The sequence below is a fragment of the Narcine bancroftii genome, chromosome 4, assembly GCF_036971445.1.
Source record: "Narcine bancroftii isolate sNarBan1 chromosome 4, sNarBan1.hap1, whole genome shotgun sequence".
Classification (NCBI taxonomy): domain Eukaryota; kingdom Metazoa; phylum Chordata; class Chondrichthyes; order Torpediniformes; family Narcinidae; genus Narcine; species Narcine bancroftii.
Genome location: NC_091472.1, coordinates 170,025,939 through 170,045,289, shown reverse-complemented (window position 1 = coordinate 170,045,289; position 19,351 = coordinate 170,025,939). Strand labels below are relative to the sequence as shown.

At 41.6% G+C, this 19,351-nt stretch overlaps 1 protein-coding gene across 5 annotated transcripts in view; it reads left to right on the top strand.

Moving 5' to 3' along the window:
• The window catches only part of hnf1a (HNF1 homeobox a), a 379,757-nt gene that overhangs the window by 240,589 nt on the left and 119,817 nt on the right, over positions 1-19,351 (top strand). The window lies entirely within an intron of this gene.

Here is a 19,351-nt window from a genome sequence, read left to right as displayed (position 1 = left end):
TCTCGCAATGACCAGTGTAATATTATTCACAAGTAAATCAGTAAAATTATACTAAACACCACATTTATACCTGTAAAAAAAACGATGCCCAAGTGACGCCACTAGTGTTTATGTTACATCAGCTGAGAATGTTTGATGCATACTGTGGTAGTAAATTGTCAGTATTTTTCCATTACTTGAAATGAATTGACTAAATTTTAAACAACCAGGACTGTGTGGCTTAGTAATGTGCTTAAAAGCATCACTCCACTGGTCAGTGGGATGGTTGGTAAAGGGGCAGTAAGCTCTCAGCAGCAAGTGCCAGACTTGGGGCCATTTTATACAGCGAGAATAGCTCAAAACCAACATTTGAAGTGGAAATTCTGGGGGGGGTGCATCTTATACACCCAGCCGTCTTATTGACCTATGTTGATCTGCAGATTAATGAAACAAAAGAAGCAGATTCAGGGACGCATGTGAATTATTGAACAGTCCAAGATTGTGCACTGGGTGAGGGGATCTGGGGGTGTGGTGAGGGACAAATTTAGACTGTGTGTATCAGAGGTAGACAATGGATGTACAGCACTGGATAAGTGAAAACATCTGCACTTAGAATGGAGTAATGCAGGCTAAAAAAAAATCCCAAGTTTCAGAAATTAATCATAATTATGTAGACATGAAATAATAAAATATTCTGTTGCTCTTAAAAAATATCTTTGTAGGAATTAAATGCTGCAAATAGTGTGGTAATTATCAAATAGGCAAATAACCGTGGCAGTTCTTGACTGAATGCAAGAGAAAATTGTTTGGATCCAAGCGTTTCACAGGAACCTCCCACCTCATTTCAGCTTTATGGACTTGTACACAGCAAACAAAAAAAGCAACTTAGAAGTTCCAACTTTCCAAAAGCTTTGTATATTAGTGTTGAGGACTATGCATTGTGGTTCAATGGAAAAATTCCATCTTCTTTGACAAAGCATTCAGTTACAAGCAGCTGGTGTTGAAAAGCAGCATCATTTTGACATCTTCTGTTAGACATTCTCTGTACATCTTGCCCTTGACAGTCCCACTTACAGCAAAATGCTTGTGGTATTTCAGACAACCAGAGTGATGACAAGTCTGAATAACTGTTACATTTTTAATTCAAAATCAGAATGAAGAATTAGAATCAGAATTTATTGTCATGAAGATGTCATTGAATTCATTGTTTTGTGGCAGCATTACAGTGCAAATATTGCTGTAATTTACATTTAAAAATAAATACATTTGTGCAAAAGAAGAGAAAGTAAAGTAGTGTCTGTGGTTCTTTGTCCATTCAGAAATCGGATGGTGGATGGGAAGAAGCTGTTTTTGTACATTGGGTGTTCATCTTCAGGCTCCTGTAGCTCCTTCCTGATGGTAGCTGTGTGAAGAGGGCCTGAGTGGTGAGGGTCCTTGAGCGTAGAAGCTGCTTTCTCAAGACAACACTTCTTGTAGATGTCCTTAATGGAGTGAAGACTGATGCCCATGATGGTGCTGGTCGGGTTCACAGCTCTCTATAGTCTTTTCCTGTCCTGTGCATTGGCACCTCCATACCAGTCAATGATGTAACCAGTCAGAATGCTCTAGAAGTTCGCAAGAGCCTTTGGTGACATACCAAATCTCCTCAAACTCTTCACGAAGTATAGCCAGTGGTGAGCCTTCTTCATAATTGCATTGACATGAGGGCCCCAGGACAGATTTTCAAAGATGCTGACACCCAGGTATTTGAAGTTCCTAACCCTTTCCACTGCTGACTCCTCAATGTAGACTGATTTGTGTTCTCCTGGCTTCCCCTTTCTGGTCCATATTCAGTTCATTAGTTTTGCTAATGTTGAGTGCAAGGCTGTTGTGACATCACTCAACCTAGCTGATCCACATCACTCCTATATACTTCCTCATTGACATCAGTGATTCTGTCGATGACCATGGTATCATCAGCAAATTTGTAGATGATAAGGGGTTAAGTCTGGTCTTTATCAGATGTCCTTAGTTGCTCAAGAGCTGGGGTGGGTAATCACCTCATGGCTGAGGGTACAACTAAGAGACTTGAAAACTCATTCAGCCAACTGTTACCATGTGTTTCATTACCATGAAAGTGTTTTACGGTCACAGTGTTCTACAGCACAGAAACAGACACTTTTGCCAACCACATCCACATCAACTTTTTTTGTCCAACTATGATAATCCTATTTGCCCACATTAGGACCATTCCTCTTTCCTTCTTCATTCATTCTCCCCATTCACCTCAACATTCCTTTTGCAGGTTCAGATTGTCTTCAACTGTCTAATTGTAATAAGCAGTGTATTCAGTTGTTAGATAGGCTGGAAGATTTGGGTTATGTGGTGTGGGGGAGTGGGTTGAGCAAGTAGTTATGGGGTGAAGTTCATGGATTCCCACATATCAGAGGACCACTGGAGCCAGCATAAGACTGACCATAAGACATAGGAGCAGAATTGGGCCATTCAACCCATTGAATCTGCTCTGCCATTCAAATTATGGGTGATGCATTTCTCCTCTCAACCCTGTTCTCCTGCCTTTGTTCATAAACTTTAACATCCTGATCAACCTCTCCTTTAAATGTACCCAATGACTTGGCCTCCAATTTGTCTGTGGTAACAAATTCCATGGATTCACCACCCTCTGACTGAAGAAATTTCTCTTTACCTCTGTCCTAAAGGGATGCCCTATTATTCTGAGGGTGAACCCTAGATTGCCCATTACTGGAAACATCTTTTCCATGTCCACTCTGTCCAGCTCTTTCAATATTCAGTGGGTTTCACTGAGATCCTGCTTTCATCCTTCTAAACTCCAGCAAGCAAAGGACTATCAAACACTCCTTGTATGTTAACCAAAGCAACAGTGAAGAAGGCACACCAATGCTTCGACTTTGAGGAGTTTGAGACAATTAGATAAGTCATCAAATACTGTATTGAACATCTGCAGTGAAAGGTAGAAAATGTACCAACTATCAGTGGTGCAGTGCTAATTTTTTAGGTGCAGGAGCTCACCAAAAACAAGGAGGTGCCCAGAGTAGCTCCATGAGATGCTGGATCAGCACTCCTGTGAGCTCCTGCAGCACTGCATCCCTGCCGACTACTTGCTTGTTTTGGAAACTTAATGCCCAGGAATGTAGAAGGCTCCAGAAAATGGCAAACCTAGTCAAGTCCTGTATTGGCACCAATCTCATCAAATGAAGATACAGTAGAATCCTCATTATTCGGTACCTACGGGATCACAGATGTTGGATACATGAATCTTTCAGTTGATTGAAACTCATGTCCTGTTCAGGCCCTCGGTGCAACTTCCTCATGCTGACAACCCGACTCACCTCCACGCAAGTGTCGACAGCAAAAAGAATGTGTGTGCATTGAGAGGCATTGCTAGTTCAGCAGGGCAAACATGCACGTGTCCAACGAAGTCTCAGTGCCCCCCCCCCCTCCCCGCTGGGTCCATCCGTCCAGTCTTATTTATTTGAAATGTTTTAATTTATTTAATTCCTCAATTTTTTTCTTGCTGGTTGTTTCAAATTCCAATTGATTGAATTCTGGGTAATATGGATTCTACTGTATCTACAAGAAGTCCTGCCTCAAGAAGGCTGTCAACATCATAAAAGACCCTTAGCACCCTGGCCACACTTTCTACTCTCTGCTCCCTTCAGAAAGAAGGTACAGAAGCACCTCAAGAACATTCAAAAGAAAGGAGATATGTAATGATACATTGTCAAATATATTCTGAACTTTGGAGTTTCTTAAATCTGTGACAGAGTATATAGAGGTGTTTGGGAGATAAATTGGGAAAGGTTTGTTAGAGCAGGTCACACACAAACACTTTAAAACAGAAAATTTGTGCAGGAGTTTTTGTAAGAGTGCTCAGACTCATGATGGATTGTCATTTGCAAAAGGCAACAAATGTAACAACAAGCAGTAGCAGCTTTGTCTGGAAAACAGAACTTACTGTCTGGAAGATCATGTGATCTTTGCAGGCAGAGAGCAGAGAAAAAAGCAGGCTTTGCTCTTAGGAGCAAGAGAGGAGAGTCACAGACATCGGTTCCAGTGGGACAAGCTGGCAAGCTTTGGAAGACAGCCCGGTCAAAGGAGAGACCTGGCTGTCTGGTGTTTCCCTTTGGAATAGGAGAAACAGAAAGGAACTCTGTAGTGACCTGAAACAAGAAAAACTCTCTTTGAAAATCAACAAGAATCCTTCTGATTGGTAACTATTCACCTGTTAAGCACCAAACCCTGGTGAACTTTATTAATGTTAACTTCTTTGCACAGTACAAGAATTGCCTGCAACCAGTGAGATTGGACTGTGAACCAAAGAACTTTGCTGAACTTACACACACATGCGCTTAGAATTAGAAGGGGGTTAAGTGAGTCAATAGGGATAAATTAAAGGTTGATTCTATTTTTATGTTCAAAGATAATTAAAAGCAACTTTTGTTTAAGTAACCCTTTGTCGTGGTACATATCTATTGCTGCTGGGTGTTGGGGTCCTCTGGACTCGCAACAAATCTATTTGCTCTAAATATTGATGAGAAATTTATTCAAGAAACATTTTTAAATCTAGCAGAAGCATATGAATATATTTTAATAGGAGGAGATTTTAATTTTTGTTTGGATCCATTGGTAGATAGATCTACATGAGTGGTGACTAGAACAAAAGCAGCAAAACTACATTGGTATTAATGAGAGATTTGAATTTAATAGATACACGGAGGAGGATTCAGCCGACAGAGAAAGATTATTCATTTTATTTGAGTAGGCATGATTCTTATTCCAGAATTGATTTATATTTAATTACAGTACAAATGCAAGTTAGAATCCTATATATATAAATAAATATAGATAAATAAATAATCGGATCGCACACCTTTATTTCTTCTTCTCTTCTTTGGCTTGGCTTCGCGGATGAAGATTTATGGAGGGGGTAAAAAGTCCACGTCAGCTGCAGGCTCGTTTGTGGCTGACAAGTCCGATGCGGGACAGGCAGACACGATTGCAGCGGTTGCAGGGGAAAATTGGTTGGTTGGGGTTGGGTGTTGGGTTTTTCCTCCTTTGCCTTTTGTCAGTGAGGTAGGCTCTGCGGTCTTCTTCAAAGGAGGTTGCTGCCCGCCAAACTGTGAGGCGCCAAGATGCACGGTTTGAGGCGATATCAGCCCACTGGCGGTGGTCAATGTGGCAGGCACCAAGAGATTTCTTTAGGCAGTCCTTTTACCTTTTCTTTGGTGCACCTCTGTCACGGTGGCCAGTGGAGAGCTCGCCATATAACACGATCTTGGGAAGGCGATGGTCCTCCATTCTGGAGACGTGACCCATCCAGCGCAGCTGGATTTTCAGCAGCGTGGACTCGATGCTGTCGACCTCTGCCATCTCGAGTACTTCGACGTTAGGGATGTAAGCGCTCCAATGGATGTTGAGGATGGAGCGGAGACAACGCTGGTGGAAGCGTTCTAGGAGCCGTAGGTGGTGCCGGTAGAGGACCCATGATTCGGAGCCGAACAGGAGTGTGGGTATGACAACGGCTCTGTATACGCTTATCTTTGTGAGGTTTTTCAGTTGGTTGTTTTTCCACACTCTTTTGTGTAGTCTTCCAAAGGCGCTATTTGCCTTGGCGAGTCTGTTGTCTATCTCATTGTCGATCCTTGCATCTGATGAAATGGTGCAGCCGAGATAGGTAAACTGGTTGACCGTTTTGAGTTTTGTGTACCCGATGGAGATGTGGGGGGGCTGGTAATCATGGTGGGGAGCTGGCTGATGGAGGACCTCAGTTTTCTTCAGGCTGACTTCCAGGCCAAACATTTTGGCAGTTTCCGCAAAGCAGGACGTCAAGCGCTGAAGAGCTGGCTCTGAATGGGCAACTAAAGCGGCATCGTCTGCAAAGAGTAGTTCACGGACAAGTTTCTCTTGTGTCTTGGTGTGAGCTTGCAGGCGCCTCAGATTGAAGAGACTGCCATCCGTGCGGTACCGGATGTAAACAGCGTCTTCATTGTTGGGGTCTTTCATGGCTTGGTTCAGCATCATGCTGAAGAAGATTGAAAAGAGGGTTGGTGCCAGAACACAGCCTTGCTTCACGCCATTGTTAATGGAGAAGGGTTCAGAGAGCTCATTGCTGTATCTGACCCGACCTTGTTGGTTTTCGTGCAGTTGGATAATCATGTTGAGGAACTTTGGGGGACATCCGATGCGCTCTAGTATTTGCCAAAGCCCTTTCCTGCTCACGGTGTCGAAGGCTTTGGTGAGGTCAACAAAGGTGATGTAGAGTCCTTTGTTTTGTTCTCTGCATTTTTCTTGGAGCTGTCTGAGGGCAAAGACCATGTCAGTAGTTCCTCTGTTTGCGCGAAAGCCGCACTGTGATTCTGGGAGAATATTCTCGGCGACACTAGGTATTATTCTATTTAGTAGTCTGGAAGGCTGGCGGCAAAACTCTGCATGCCAAACTGCATGAGTTTTTCAAGCTTTGTTGGGACCAAGGTAAACTGCCTCAGGATCTTCGTGATGCCACCATCATCACCCTGTACAAAAACAAAGGCGAGAAATCAGACTGCTCAAACTACAGGGGAATCACGTTGCTCTCCATTGCAGGCAAAATCTTCGCTAGGATTCTACTAAATAGAATAATACACCTTTATTAATGACAATTAAAATGCCAGATAAAGAGAAAACAATTTACAAATGGAGATTGAACTTGACATTATTGAAAAGAATTTTGTGAATTTGTTAGAAGACAAATTCCTACATTTTGTGATATAAATCTGAACTCTGTAAATGTTAAGTTTATCATATGGGATACTTCAAAAGCATATTTGAGTGGACAAATTATAAGTTTTTCTTCCAAAATTAAAAAGGAGTATAAGAGAGATTGATCAGTTAGAAAGAAAGATAAGTTTTAAAAAATATCTTCAAAAACAAGATTCTCAAGATAAGCATAGACAGTTAATTAATAAAAAAACACTACCATACATTACAAACTTATATGACATAGAAAGCAATCTGAAGAGCAAGACAGGTATTATGAACTAGGTGAGAAATCACATAAAGTACTTGCTCAGCAATTAAAAACAGAGCAGATATCAAGAATAATTAATGCAATTAAAAATGATGCTAATATTATTACTTATAAAGCTCAGGAAAAAAATGAATCCTTTAGGAATTTTTATGAAATTGTATATCTCAGAATTTTTGAAAGAGGAAAATAGATATTTATCACAGTTGATTTTGCCTGGATTGAGTTTGGAAGAGCAAACCGAGTTGAGTGCTTCCTTTACTCAGTTAGAAGTAAAGGAAGCTTTGAGTTCAATACAAAATAAGAAATCCCCAAGAGAGGATGGATTTCCACCTGAATTTTATGAAGAATTTAATTATTTATTAATTACTACTGTTATGTGAGTATTAGAACAGGCTTTGCAAATGCATACTCTCCTATAAACCTTTTTGACAGCAATAATTACAGTGATAGCAATAAAAGATAGAGCCCCTTTAAAGTCTTCATCTTATATATCCATTTCAATATTAAATGTAGATTATAAAATTGTTGCAAAAATCTTGGTGCATAGAATGACTAAACTGAATTCGCACACTCGCACACAGAGAAAACCACATGACCCTCTTAGAGCAGCAAACTGCATTCAGACAGACTGCGGAACTGGACCCAATCTTCTGAGTCCGTTCATCTGTTGCTTTCCAAAACAATAGTCCAATATTCTACAGCATCTCCAATTAACACCTACTTGTGAAGTCTCTATAGGCATTCTTCAAAGTTTTTGCAAAGGCACCCGGAGCCTGAACTGTCCAACTTGAGCAGAGCTCTGGCATTTTAAATGAGAACCATTTTGAAGTGTTTGTATCTGTGTGACACCAAACTAAAAACCCCACAATCTATCTTCCAAAAACGTATCTATACATAATATAAAACAGCATAATCTGTCACATTATATGACTATATTTATTTTTATATTGATTATGCTGAGGGTGGGGGGGATTTGGCAGTGAGGGGGGTTGTATACCACATGTATGTAGTTTTTTTAAGTTTGTATTAAAATATTGAATTTGATCATACATGTTTGAAATTTTAAAATAAAATATTTTTTAAAAAATTCAAGAACACTCATCAGGGTCTTAAACATCCCTTTGTTGCCCTTCCCATAACACTACTTCAAGACCACCAAAGTTCTGTCTTCACAACTAAGCATGTTTTGAGACCAACTATGAATATTTATAAATAATTTTCCTTTTTCATTTATTTTATTGCCAGTTTATCTCTTCTTCTAGAGTCATAGATTCATCCAGCATGGAAACGGGCCGTTCAGTCCAACCTGTGTATGCCGTCCAAAATGGCGAACCCATCTACTGTATTTGGCCCATAACCATTAAACTTATCCTATCCATGTATGTGCCCAAGTGTTTCTAAGATATTGCACTAGTATCTGCCTCAACCACTTTCTCCGGCATCTTGTTCCATAGTCCATACACTCACCATCCTCTGTGTAAAAAGGTTTACCCTTCAGGTGCCTATCACATCTCATGCCCCTTCACCTTAAACCTGTTTCTCTGCATATTGATTCTCCTAGTCTGGGCAAAAGATCCTGTCCATTCACCTGATCTATTCTTCTCATGATTTTGTATTCCTCAATGAGATTTCCTCTCATTCTCCTGCACTCCAAAGAATAAAGCCCTCTCCTGCTCAATCTCTCCCAAAGCATAGGCTCCCTAATCCTGGCAACATCCTTATAAATCTTCCCTGCACCCTCTCCATCTTTTCTATAGCACGGTGACCAAAACTGAATACAATACTCCAAGTTATACAACTGCAACATGACGTCCCAGTTTGAATACTCAAGATCCTTGCCATTAACTGTGTAGGTCCAACCATGTTAGACTTCCCAAAATGGAACACCTCGCATTGTTCTGTATTAAACTCTATCAGCCATTCCACTGCCCACTTTCCCAGCTAATCCAGGTCCAGCAGCAATCTTTGGCAACCGTCTTCAATATCTACAGTACCAGCCTCTTTAGGGTCATCTGTAAACATTCTAATCATGCTATTTTCAACTAAATCACTGATGTAGATGACAAACAAAACTAAACCCTGAGGCATACCCTATACTGTGTGATTTATGGACCTGGGAAGCTGCAGCTATTAAGACTTTCAATTGTATCTGTAGGTTAATCAATTTAATTATTCTGTTCATTCAAAACCAAGTTTAATGTAACTGTCTCCCACAGAAACACATTTGGGTGGCAAAGAGATGTGGGAGCCATGCCAAATATTTCCTTAAACACAGGTTAATGCATCTCACCTTTAGGCAGCACAGTTAGTGTAGCCATTAATGCAATGCTGTTACAGAGCCAGTGACCAGAGTTCAAATCCAACACTGTCTGTAAGAAGTTGGAATGTCCTCCCCATGTTTGCGTGTGTTTCCTCTGGGTTCTCTGGTTTCCTCCCACCCTTGCAAGTTAATCTGAGTATTTAAGGCAGCACAGACTTGTGGGCCGTAGCTTGTGTCTAAATCAAAACAAACATTAAAACCCAGAGTAGAAATGCTGGAGGAACTCAGCAGGTCCCGCAGCATCCACAGGAGCTAAAGGTATTTAACCAACATTTTTGAGCCTGAGCCGTACAAACAAACCCTCACAAATAACCACGAGAAAGATGTTCAGAGTTTTTGCCTTGTATGGAATGTCATTCATAACCTATCAAAGCATTTCAAAAGTGCATGCACTGTTGCAGAGAAGGAAATACAGATGGTCTTCAGCTTTGTACAGAGCAAGACCCTATTAATTGTAAATGAGCATGACCAACTGGAGTGAAGCTGGCCAAGGGGTAAATGTTTCCCAAGGTACTGGGGAAATTCTTCTAGTCTTCTTTGTTACATTGACACCTTAGTTTAACACCTCATGCACTAGATTTGGCTGAGATGTGAAGAATGGCCACTGTAGTGACTTTTTTTTCACCATAGTATTTTTAAGCCAAGCAACCAGGCCTTCGTAGATACTTGATGAGTACAGCTAAACCCATACATACCATTTAAAAAAACATTTAGGTTGGAATGTGTTCAGTTTAATAGGCTGAACAGAGTTAAAGGACAAGCAGCACATTTTTCAGTCAGAAAGCCTTACCTTCTCCAAATGTATTCAGTTGAATGTAGAGTTGTCAAGGAGATGACTGGTGACTGCAAGGGCCTGGTAGAGGAAGGCTTCATCCATCAAACATCAGATGCAAAACTGATGCTTTGTTTGGGGCCAGACCAAGGCAAGGAACATTTTGCTGCACATTTTGCAATTTTTTTCCCTTAGTGTGGAAGGACAGGGGATTAGCTTTGTCTGAATTAAGAGCTTTGAAAGGATTCTCTTACATTCTCAGATTCATTAACCATGAAAGCATCACCAATTGCTTTTACACCTCATTAAGCAAATAAACCGATATCCCAAAATAAAATCTTATTAGCCTAAGTAAAACTTTCTTTGGGTTATAACTATTTCAATTAGACTTTGTGACAACTCTATTAAATGAAAGCTACTTGCACCTGAAAATTCTCCCCAGCCCAGTAGAATTTAGGTTTTTGAATTAAAATCACCATCCTTTATGTATATAATCCAATACAATTATTTTGTCACAGAAGTCAATATTGACTGGGCATTCAAGAGCAGAGTCATCTCAGTCTTCAAACTCACCCAGTGCTAACACAAGCATTTTCTAATTAGGCTCATTAGAGAGTAATCAAGAGCTGAATCACTAGGTCCTTTCAAATTGCCCTGTAAAATGGGATTAAACGAGCAATGTACTCAGTTAAAGACCCTAGGACTGACCAGGCAAGCCTGGTCAAAATCCACCCAGGTCCCATACTGACCTCGGAGGTGATCAGAGAACCTGGTAAAACTTACCGGGCCATCCTCCACCACCGACTAGAAAGGGCAAATGGCTCACTTGGTTAATCTGGTGGTATCGGTGTTTGCGTGTATGCTTAACAGGAGCCCCTGGCTGGCTCAATGCAGGATCAATGGCCATCTTCCTTACCCATAATCCCCAGGCACTGGCAGAGTGGTTCCGGCAGCATGGGGGATTATGGGTAATGAAAACAGCCATTGCTTCCTCATTGAGCTGTCACCACGAACTGGAGTAGCACCTCATGGTAGCACCCCCCCGATCGCGGAAGCACCCCTCCTGATCACAGCAGTAGCACGTCACAGCAGCACGCCCCACCCCCCATTTCTGGCTGCATCCCCCACCTCACTTCCACCCCCCCCCCCCCCGATTGCAGCAGCTCCACCTCCCCCAACCCGTATTGTTTTTGGGCAGGTTTTGGGGTGGTTTTTGAGTCTGATTTGGGCAGCTGGCAACAGTGCTCGGCAGCACTGTGCCTCTGCTGTCGAGTCAGGAATTAGTTGGGGGGGGTTACACTGATGGCCAGGAGCGGGGTGGAGGGGCAGGTGTTTAGGAGAAATTTACTTTAAACAGGAAGGAAACTTTAATCAGAAAGGGAACAGAAAGAACACAGGGAACAGGGGATTTCCTATGGGGCTGTCTGTGAGTGCGTAATGCGACAGGTGGGATCCCCCCCTTAAATCGCCAGGTTATCAATTAGACAGGTAGGCTAAACTGCTGTTTGAAAAGAAAAGGACCTACTGACTACCCAGTAATCTCACCTGGGTCCTCGCATGGCTACCCAGCTGCTTCAGTTTGAAAAGGCCGATTGTACCCTCCTTAGTTCAACTTTAACTTCCAACTTCCACTACAATCAAGTCAGCAGAGATTAAACTTGGTCGATAGTGGAAGTTTCTGTTCTTTTTTTCTCTTTCTAGATTTTGCTTTAAATATAATGATTCATCATAGGGGATTGTGACTGCCACTTCAAGTGCAAGTTCAAGTTTATTGTCACATGTACCAAGGTACAGTGAGAAGGTTTGTGTTACAAGCAGTCCAGCTCATCCATCCATACAGCAATAAAGACAAAGTACTGAGTGCAGTGTTCAAGCGAGAGACTTCACAGAAAGAAGAAACTAAGACATATACTTATAATACTTTTCATAACTTTCCAAAACCATTTTGCAGCTGATTAAGAAGTATTGATGTGCAATTGCTGTCATAAACCGTGGCAGTAGAGCAAGTTCCACATCAAGGTAATCAGATATGGTCTTTACACGTAGTAATGTTAATTTCTCATAATAAATTGGCATACTTACCTCCGGAATGGCCACTCACACAGGCAGGGCGTTTACACAACTACCTGTGTGGCGGTGATTTCAGAGACAACCTATGTCCAACACATGGCCTCACTACATTGACGTCATCAGTGATGTCATTGTCAAGTGCAACCTGGGATTACTGAACGCACTTAACATTTCCCTACATTTAATTCTAGTGTGTTGAATTATATTCAGCAAATGATTACCTTTTATTCACCAGAAGATTGCAGGCTGGTGTGAGGTTAGTCGCAGGAACAGGCATTTGTCTATTTGCATTCGCGAGGCCAATGTTATTTTCTGTACAAGAATGGGAACCGAAAGTATGCAAGTTCAAGATGAAAATAATTAGAGTAGGTCAAAGATTTGTTGCAGTAATAATTTGAATTTCTTTCCCATGAGAGCATGGTGGGGGGGGGGGGGGGGGGGGGGTTGGGGGAGAGGGCATGAACGAAACCCTGCCCAATTGAACCGTAACTTCAAATTATGCCGGATGCAATGCGTCCGCGATTCCCCCCCCCCCCCCAGATAATCATGTTTGCTTTAGTTGTTGAATTAAATCTGACAATCACCAAAAGGTTTGCTGAAAAGTCATTTGGGACCGGAGAGTTTGCTTTGCATGCTTTGATCCAATGACTTGTCCAATTCCTCTTCAGTGAGGCACTGGATGTGGGTAGATTGGTAATGACCTGCGATGAGCTGAACACGTCATCACGTGGCCTCATGCATGTCGGATTCATTAGCAATTGTTGCAGACAGCCTGCAGTTCAGTTTAGACTGCAGGTGGTTCGTAAAAAATGTCTAGGGCTCCTGCAGGAAAAATATCAGGATGGAAATTAGTAGCTAATTTCCATCCCGACCTTTTTACACAGCTGGTATCGCGAGAAATTTGCGCAAATTTCCCGCTTCTCAGCGGCTTTGTGAAAGTCATAAGTGCTTCTCTTTAGAGCTGTTGAATCAGAAAGTGGGAGAACCTAACATGGGATCCTTTTGCATCAGCACAAGGTTTAATATATTATCCAAGGTTCAACGTGAGTTCTCAAGTTTCACTGCTCTGCTGTAGGCAGAACATCACCACATCCTGGCGCCATCTTAGACATCTTATGCCAATGCACAGGACAGAAACAGGCTACAGAGGGTTGTAAACTCAGCCAGCACTATTATGGGCATTGGCCCACTCCATTCAAGACACCTTTAAGACGAGGTGCCTCAAGAACGGAGCTTAAATCATCAGGTCCCTCACCACTCAGGCCATGCTCTCTCCTCACTGCTCCCATCGGGAAAAAGGTACAGGAGCCTGAAGATGAACAGCCAATGTTACAAAAACAGCTTCTTCCCCTCCGCCGTTAGATTTCTGAATAGGCAATGAACTGTGGACACCACCTCACTCTTTCTCTTTTTTGCTCTAGTTATTTATTTTTTACGTCTGGAGTTTACGGAATTGTAATTTATAGTAATTCTGCGCTTTACTGTTGCTACAAAACAACAAATTTCATGACACATGTTCATGACAATAAACCTGATTCTGATCTTACCCTAGAAATGACACCTATGATAGTACAACGCTCCCTCAGTGCTACAATGGGGCAGTGATAAAACTTGACCTCAAGTTTCAGACGAATGTTTTCAGCATTTCAGCCATTATTTAAAAGTTTATGAATACACAAAAATAGTATAAGTGGCATCATTACAACAATTTGGATTTATATTTTTAAAATTTAGTTTTATCTAGAGATACTGCACAATTATAAGCCCTTCTGGTCCACAAGCCCACACCACCCAAATACACCGATGTGACTAATTAACCTAGAGGAAATCCACACGGACATGGGAAGAACATACAAACTCCTTACACACAGTGCTGATTCGAAACTGGGTCACCGGCACTGTAGTAGTGTGGCACTAACCGCAATGCTAACCAAGCCGCCCAAATATAATACACTTAATGCAGTAAGATATTCCAATCTGTTTTTAGGTGTTTTTTAACTCTTTGGAAATACTTTTAATTTCATATTATCACATCGGTAGGAGGGAAACTTTGATTGGAGCAACTGTTTGATGTGGATAGTCTAATGCAACAAAGTGGGTCATTTTTTAAATTAATTGATCAATTTAATGTTGCTCTATTTTACTGTATTTCAATTGTGGCCATTTTGTTAATGATTAGATGAGTGATCAGCGGTGAACTGACATTGTTATAATGGTCGTGAAGATAACACTTACATTTTCAGCAAGGCTCACTATCTTAAAAACTTTTTATAGCTTTATTGTTTTACCAAGAGAACCATGGAGATCGGAACATGACCTGACATGGTCTTATGAGGCTCCAGAGTGAAGATTGAACCATGCAGATTTGATGGCAGTTTCAGTAGTTTGTTTTTAGTATTACTGTTCGATGAAATGCACTGGGTCATATTTACACCTTTGCCCAGGATCCTTTACTGATGGGGTTTTCTCGTTGCTGCCTCTGTTTGACAGCTCAGTGTCCACATGTTGCCTTGGGCAGGAATGGTATTTGGTGAGAAGAGGGAAAGAAAAGAACACAAGAATAAATGCAAAGATTTTTTAATATCGTTTTGTATTAGTTAGAATTCATATCATATCAGTTCACAGAAAGAAGATAGATCTTCCTTTACTCTCGGTAATTTGATCACCTTCAACCCTCAAAACAGTTGTTTACTGATGTAATAAACCTTAAACAAAGGAGGAAAAACCCAACACCCAATCCCAACCCACCAATTTTCCCTTGCAACCGTGTCTGCCTGTCCCGCATCGGACTTGTCAGCCACCAACGAGCCTGCAGCTGACGTGGACATTTACCCCCTCCATCAATCTTCGTCCGCGAAGCCAAGCCAAAGAAAGAAACCTTAATGCTGGAGCTGCTGAAATGGCACCAATGCTGCTAATGCAGATCCAGGAAGAACGGGGAGCAGTGATACAGCGCTGCTCCGAAGGGCTCAACTGCCCGATCCTAATGCCGATGGTACCATCCAGGCTTTAAATGGTGTGTAAAAGGAGCCGATGGACTTTTCAACCATGGGGTCTGTGCCCAAGATGGCGGCACCTGCGTCTTGAGGGATTGCAGGCTCCTGGGAGCAGGTGACCAGTGCATGGCACAAGAACTGGGGAGAACCAGAGAAGGAGAAGCAGAGGAGATGTCCCAGCAGCAGACCAGCGAGGGGCTCAGCAGCTGAGGGAATTCACACAGGCTATAGGCGACTTGTGGTCGGTGTATCTGTATCGAGCTGTGGGCTGCTGGAGACTGGCTGAAGGGAACCAGGTATTGGAGCCAGGAATTAAAAGGATGCTGAGGGCAAGAAGGCCTCTTGATCATGTCAGAAGTTTGCATCTGGAGCTTGGGTTGCTAATAGCTGCAGAGGTTGAGGGAGCACTGGAGGTGAATCCTCAGATTCTCAATGACTCTGAAGGGGCTCTCCTTTGCTTTTCTTTCTCTCTTTTGCCTTATTGTAAAGGCGATACTAATAGTGACTCTTTGTTTGCCTTGCGGCAAGCAGAAGGCAATTTTATGTAATATTTCATATTCTGTACTATTACATGATAATAAAGGAATCTTGCATCTTTGACTGTGTAATAGCATGAAACTCCCAACAGTAATGCAGACACAAATACTTGTAAAGCATTAACTCAATTAAGAAAGAATTTCACCATTAGAAATTCCCAGTAGTCTGAGAGTCTGAGCATTGACAACCTCATAAAAGAGCAGGTTTCATTAACAGGAACTGATGGTCCATCTAACTTTGTCGCACAGAGGAAGCTCATTGGATACATCATATATAGGCTGTTTCTTGCTTTGGAACAATCTGAAGCTAATTCCAGTGCCTTGCTGCTGTACAGTAGCTAAGTAATTTATGTTTATTTGTTTTTTCTTCCTTTAAAAAATGTACTTGTGTTTGCTTCATTGATTCCTTGTGGCAAATCACCGAATGCCGTAACAACTTTCCCTAATCAGGACATCATTCATAACCTCGCTGCTCATTCTCCTAATGACAGTCTTAATAATAGCTGAAATCTTCTTTCACTTTACACCCTATCAAAGCCATTCATAATTAAAAACTCTATTAAATAAATTCATAGCCATTTTTTGGTCCAGTTGAAATAGTTCTGGTATCATAAGTTACTTCTAGTTACAATATTAGTGTGGTTTCAATGATGTTAACATTCTTTTCCTAATTGAGCATTGTAATTACACAGCACTCTCAGGATTGCCCAACTTGTATCAATTTAATGCAAGACTGTATTCAAAATCCATGTTTTTAAAACACAAGTTAGCATAGACCATTTTATAACAGATTTCTTCCTTCTGTTATCAGACTCCTGAGTGGACTCACTTGTATAAGATGATACCTTGCATTGTTTAATTATAGTTTTCTCTTTAACACTATAACCCTGCATTTTTTTAAGATACAGTAGCAGGCCATTTCAGCCACAAGCCCTTGCTGCCCAATTACACCCAATTAACCTACAACCCTCAGTACGTTTTGAACAGTGGGAGGAAACTGTGGCCCCCAGGGAAAACCCACCCAGACATGGGGAGAACGTACAAACTCCTTAACAGTGTTGCACTAACCACTATGTTAACCATGCCACAGGATATAGTGTCTTAAGTGATACTTAAGTGATATCTACCCCTTTGTTTTATTCTAACACTATATTTTTATTCTTGCACAACCTGCTGTACTATGCAGTGGTTTACATGCCCAGAGAACACTCAAAATGTTTTTCATTGTTGGTACATATCAAAATCAGAATTTATTGTCACAAACAAGTCATGAAATTTGGTGATTTGTGGCAAAATATTCATATTATAATCATCTTAAAGCATTACTATAAAAAATAAAAATAATAGGGCATGAAAAGTAAAGCAGTATCTTTGGTTCAGTGATTATTCAGGAATCTGATGGCAGAGGGGAAGAAGCTATCCTTGTGCTGCTGAGTGCTTGTCTTTAGGCTGCTGTACCTTTTTCCCGATGGTAGCAGAGTGAAGAAGGCATGGCCTGGGTGGTGGGGGTCTTTGAGGATAGAGGCTGCTTGTTTAAGACACAGCCTCGTGTAGATGTCTTTGATGGAGTGAAGTCTGGTGTCTATACATTCCCATAGCTTGGTTTACCTTTCACATTGTAAAATTAACAATTCCCCACATTAAAGAGGATTTGCCATTAGTTTGCCTGTTCCATGTCCACATTCTTCTGAAACATTTGGTGGAAGACAACATGATCTTAATCCTGATAAGGACAGGACTGTGTAAGTGAAACACTCATTTAAATCCTTGCTCCTGACCAGCTGCTCACTCACTCAATATTACTGCCCATCTCCACCCTGATGCCAAGCCAGTCCACAATACTTCCCTATCTTCAAACCTGTCCTCACCAACACAATTACCCGAAGTTGCAGGCAGAGTTAACTACCCTCTGGAGTTTATTCTTTCCCGAGAGTTGGCACCTCCATACCAGGCAGTGATGCAACCCACCAGAATGCTCTTCACATTTCACCTGTAGAGGTTTTCGAGAGTTTTCGGTGACATATCGAATCTCCTCAGACACCTCACAAAGTATAGCCTCTGGCATCAACATGGAGGCTCTAGGGCAGATCCTCAGAGATGTTGACACCCAAGAATTTGAAGATGTTGACCCTCTTCACTACTGAGTCCTCGATGAAGACTGGGTCATGTTCCCCTGAAGTCCACAATCATCTCCTTGGTTTTGCTAATGTTGAGCACAAGGTCATTCTCATCACACCATTCAACAAGTTGATCTAACTCCCTCCATTACGCTTCCTCTTTGCTGTTTATGATTCTGCCGACAACTGTGGTGTCATCAACAAACTTATAAATGGTATTGGAATTGTGCCTGGCCACAGTCATGAGGTCTGCCTGTGTTGATTGTCAGTGAGGAGGAGACGTTGCTTCCAATTCGTACTGACTGTGGTCTTCCGATGAGACAGTCAAGGATCCAGTTGTAGAGTGGGGCACAGAGGCCTAGAATTTGCCAATAATTCATTTCAAATCTGTCTGCATTTGGATTTTCAGAGAACTATTCATTTTAACTTGCTTTTCCGCTTGTTCTTTTATGTCCAGCCTATTTAAGTTGAGTGCAAAGAAAAGAAAAAGAGATTGCAAATAATCACACTTAGGTAACCTCTCTAATGATCTCAGAATTTCCAAAGATAATTTTTCCCTGATTAAAATAAAAACCTTGTTGAAATTTTGTTGACATCTACTGTTGTAGCATGAATAATGTGGCAACCAATTTTGTGTGCAGTGAGGTTCTTCAATCAGTAATGCAATAACTGTCAGGTCATAGGATTTAATGATGTTCTTTGAGGAATAAATGTTAATCTAGACAGCAGTGCAAAGGTCTCAGATCCTGTTAGGAATGGAATCTTTAAGTGCGTTTGAGAGGTAATGAGATAGGTTACTGTTACAGCTGGAAGACAATGTTTCTGTCAATGCAGTTTTCCATCCACAGCACTAGAATAAGACCTGGTGGTTTGTCTATATATTCCCATAGCTTGGTTTACCTTTCACATTGTAAAATTAACAATTCCCCACATTAAAGAGGATTTGCCATCAGTCTGCCTGCTCCATGTCCACATTCTTCTGAAACATTTGGTGGTGTCTCTCTGTATTTCTCTGTTACATGCCTGAAAATGTGTTTAATCCAGAATAACCTACACATCCTGTTGTGAGTCACCTTTGCAGCCCCAAGTGATTTAATGTGAGAGGATCATGTGATGACGTCACTATAACTCGGGAGGCAACTGTCCTTGGCACTCTCAAGACAACATGCTCTTAATCCCAGAGAAGGACAGGAATGCGTAAGTGAAACCCTCATTTAAATCCTTGGTCCTGACCAGCTGCTCACTCACTCAATATTACTGCCCATCTCCACCCTGATGCCAAGCCAGTCCACAATACCTCCCTATCTTCAAACTTGTCCTCACCACCACAATTACCCGACCACCAGAGTCCTTGGTATTGATGAGACAAGAGATCGAACCAAGCCCCTTCTTTTTCACCCCACATCTGGAGTGGAGGTCAGGCAATATGCTTTCCGAGAAAAGGATGAGCTTCAACGGCAACTGAATCCACTTGCAGTGAAACAATAACTTGCTGATTCACTATTACTCTAGCAGGTATTTTAGGGTGCACTGG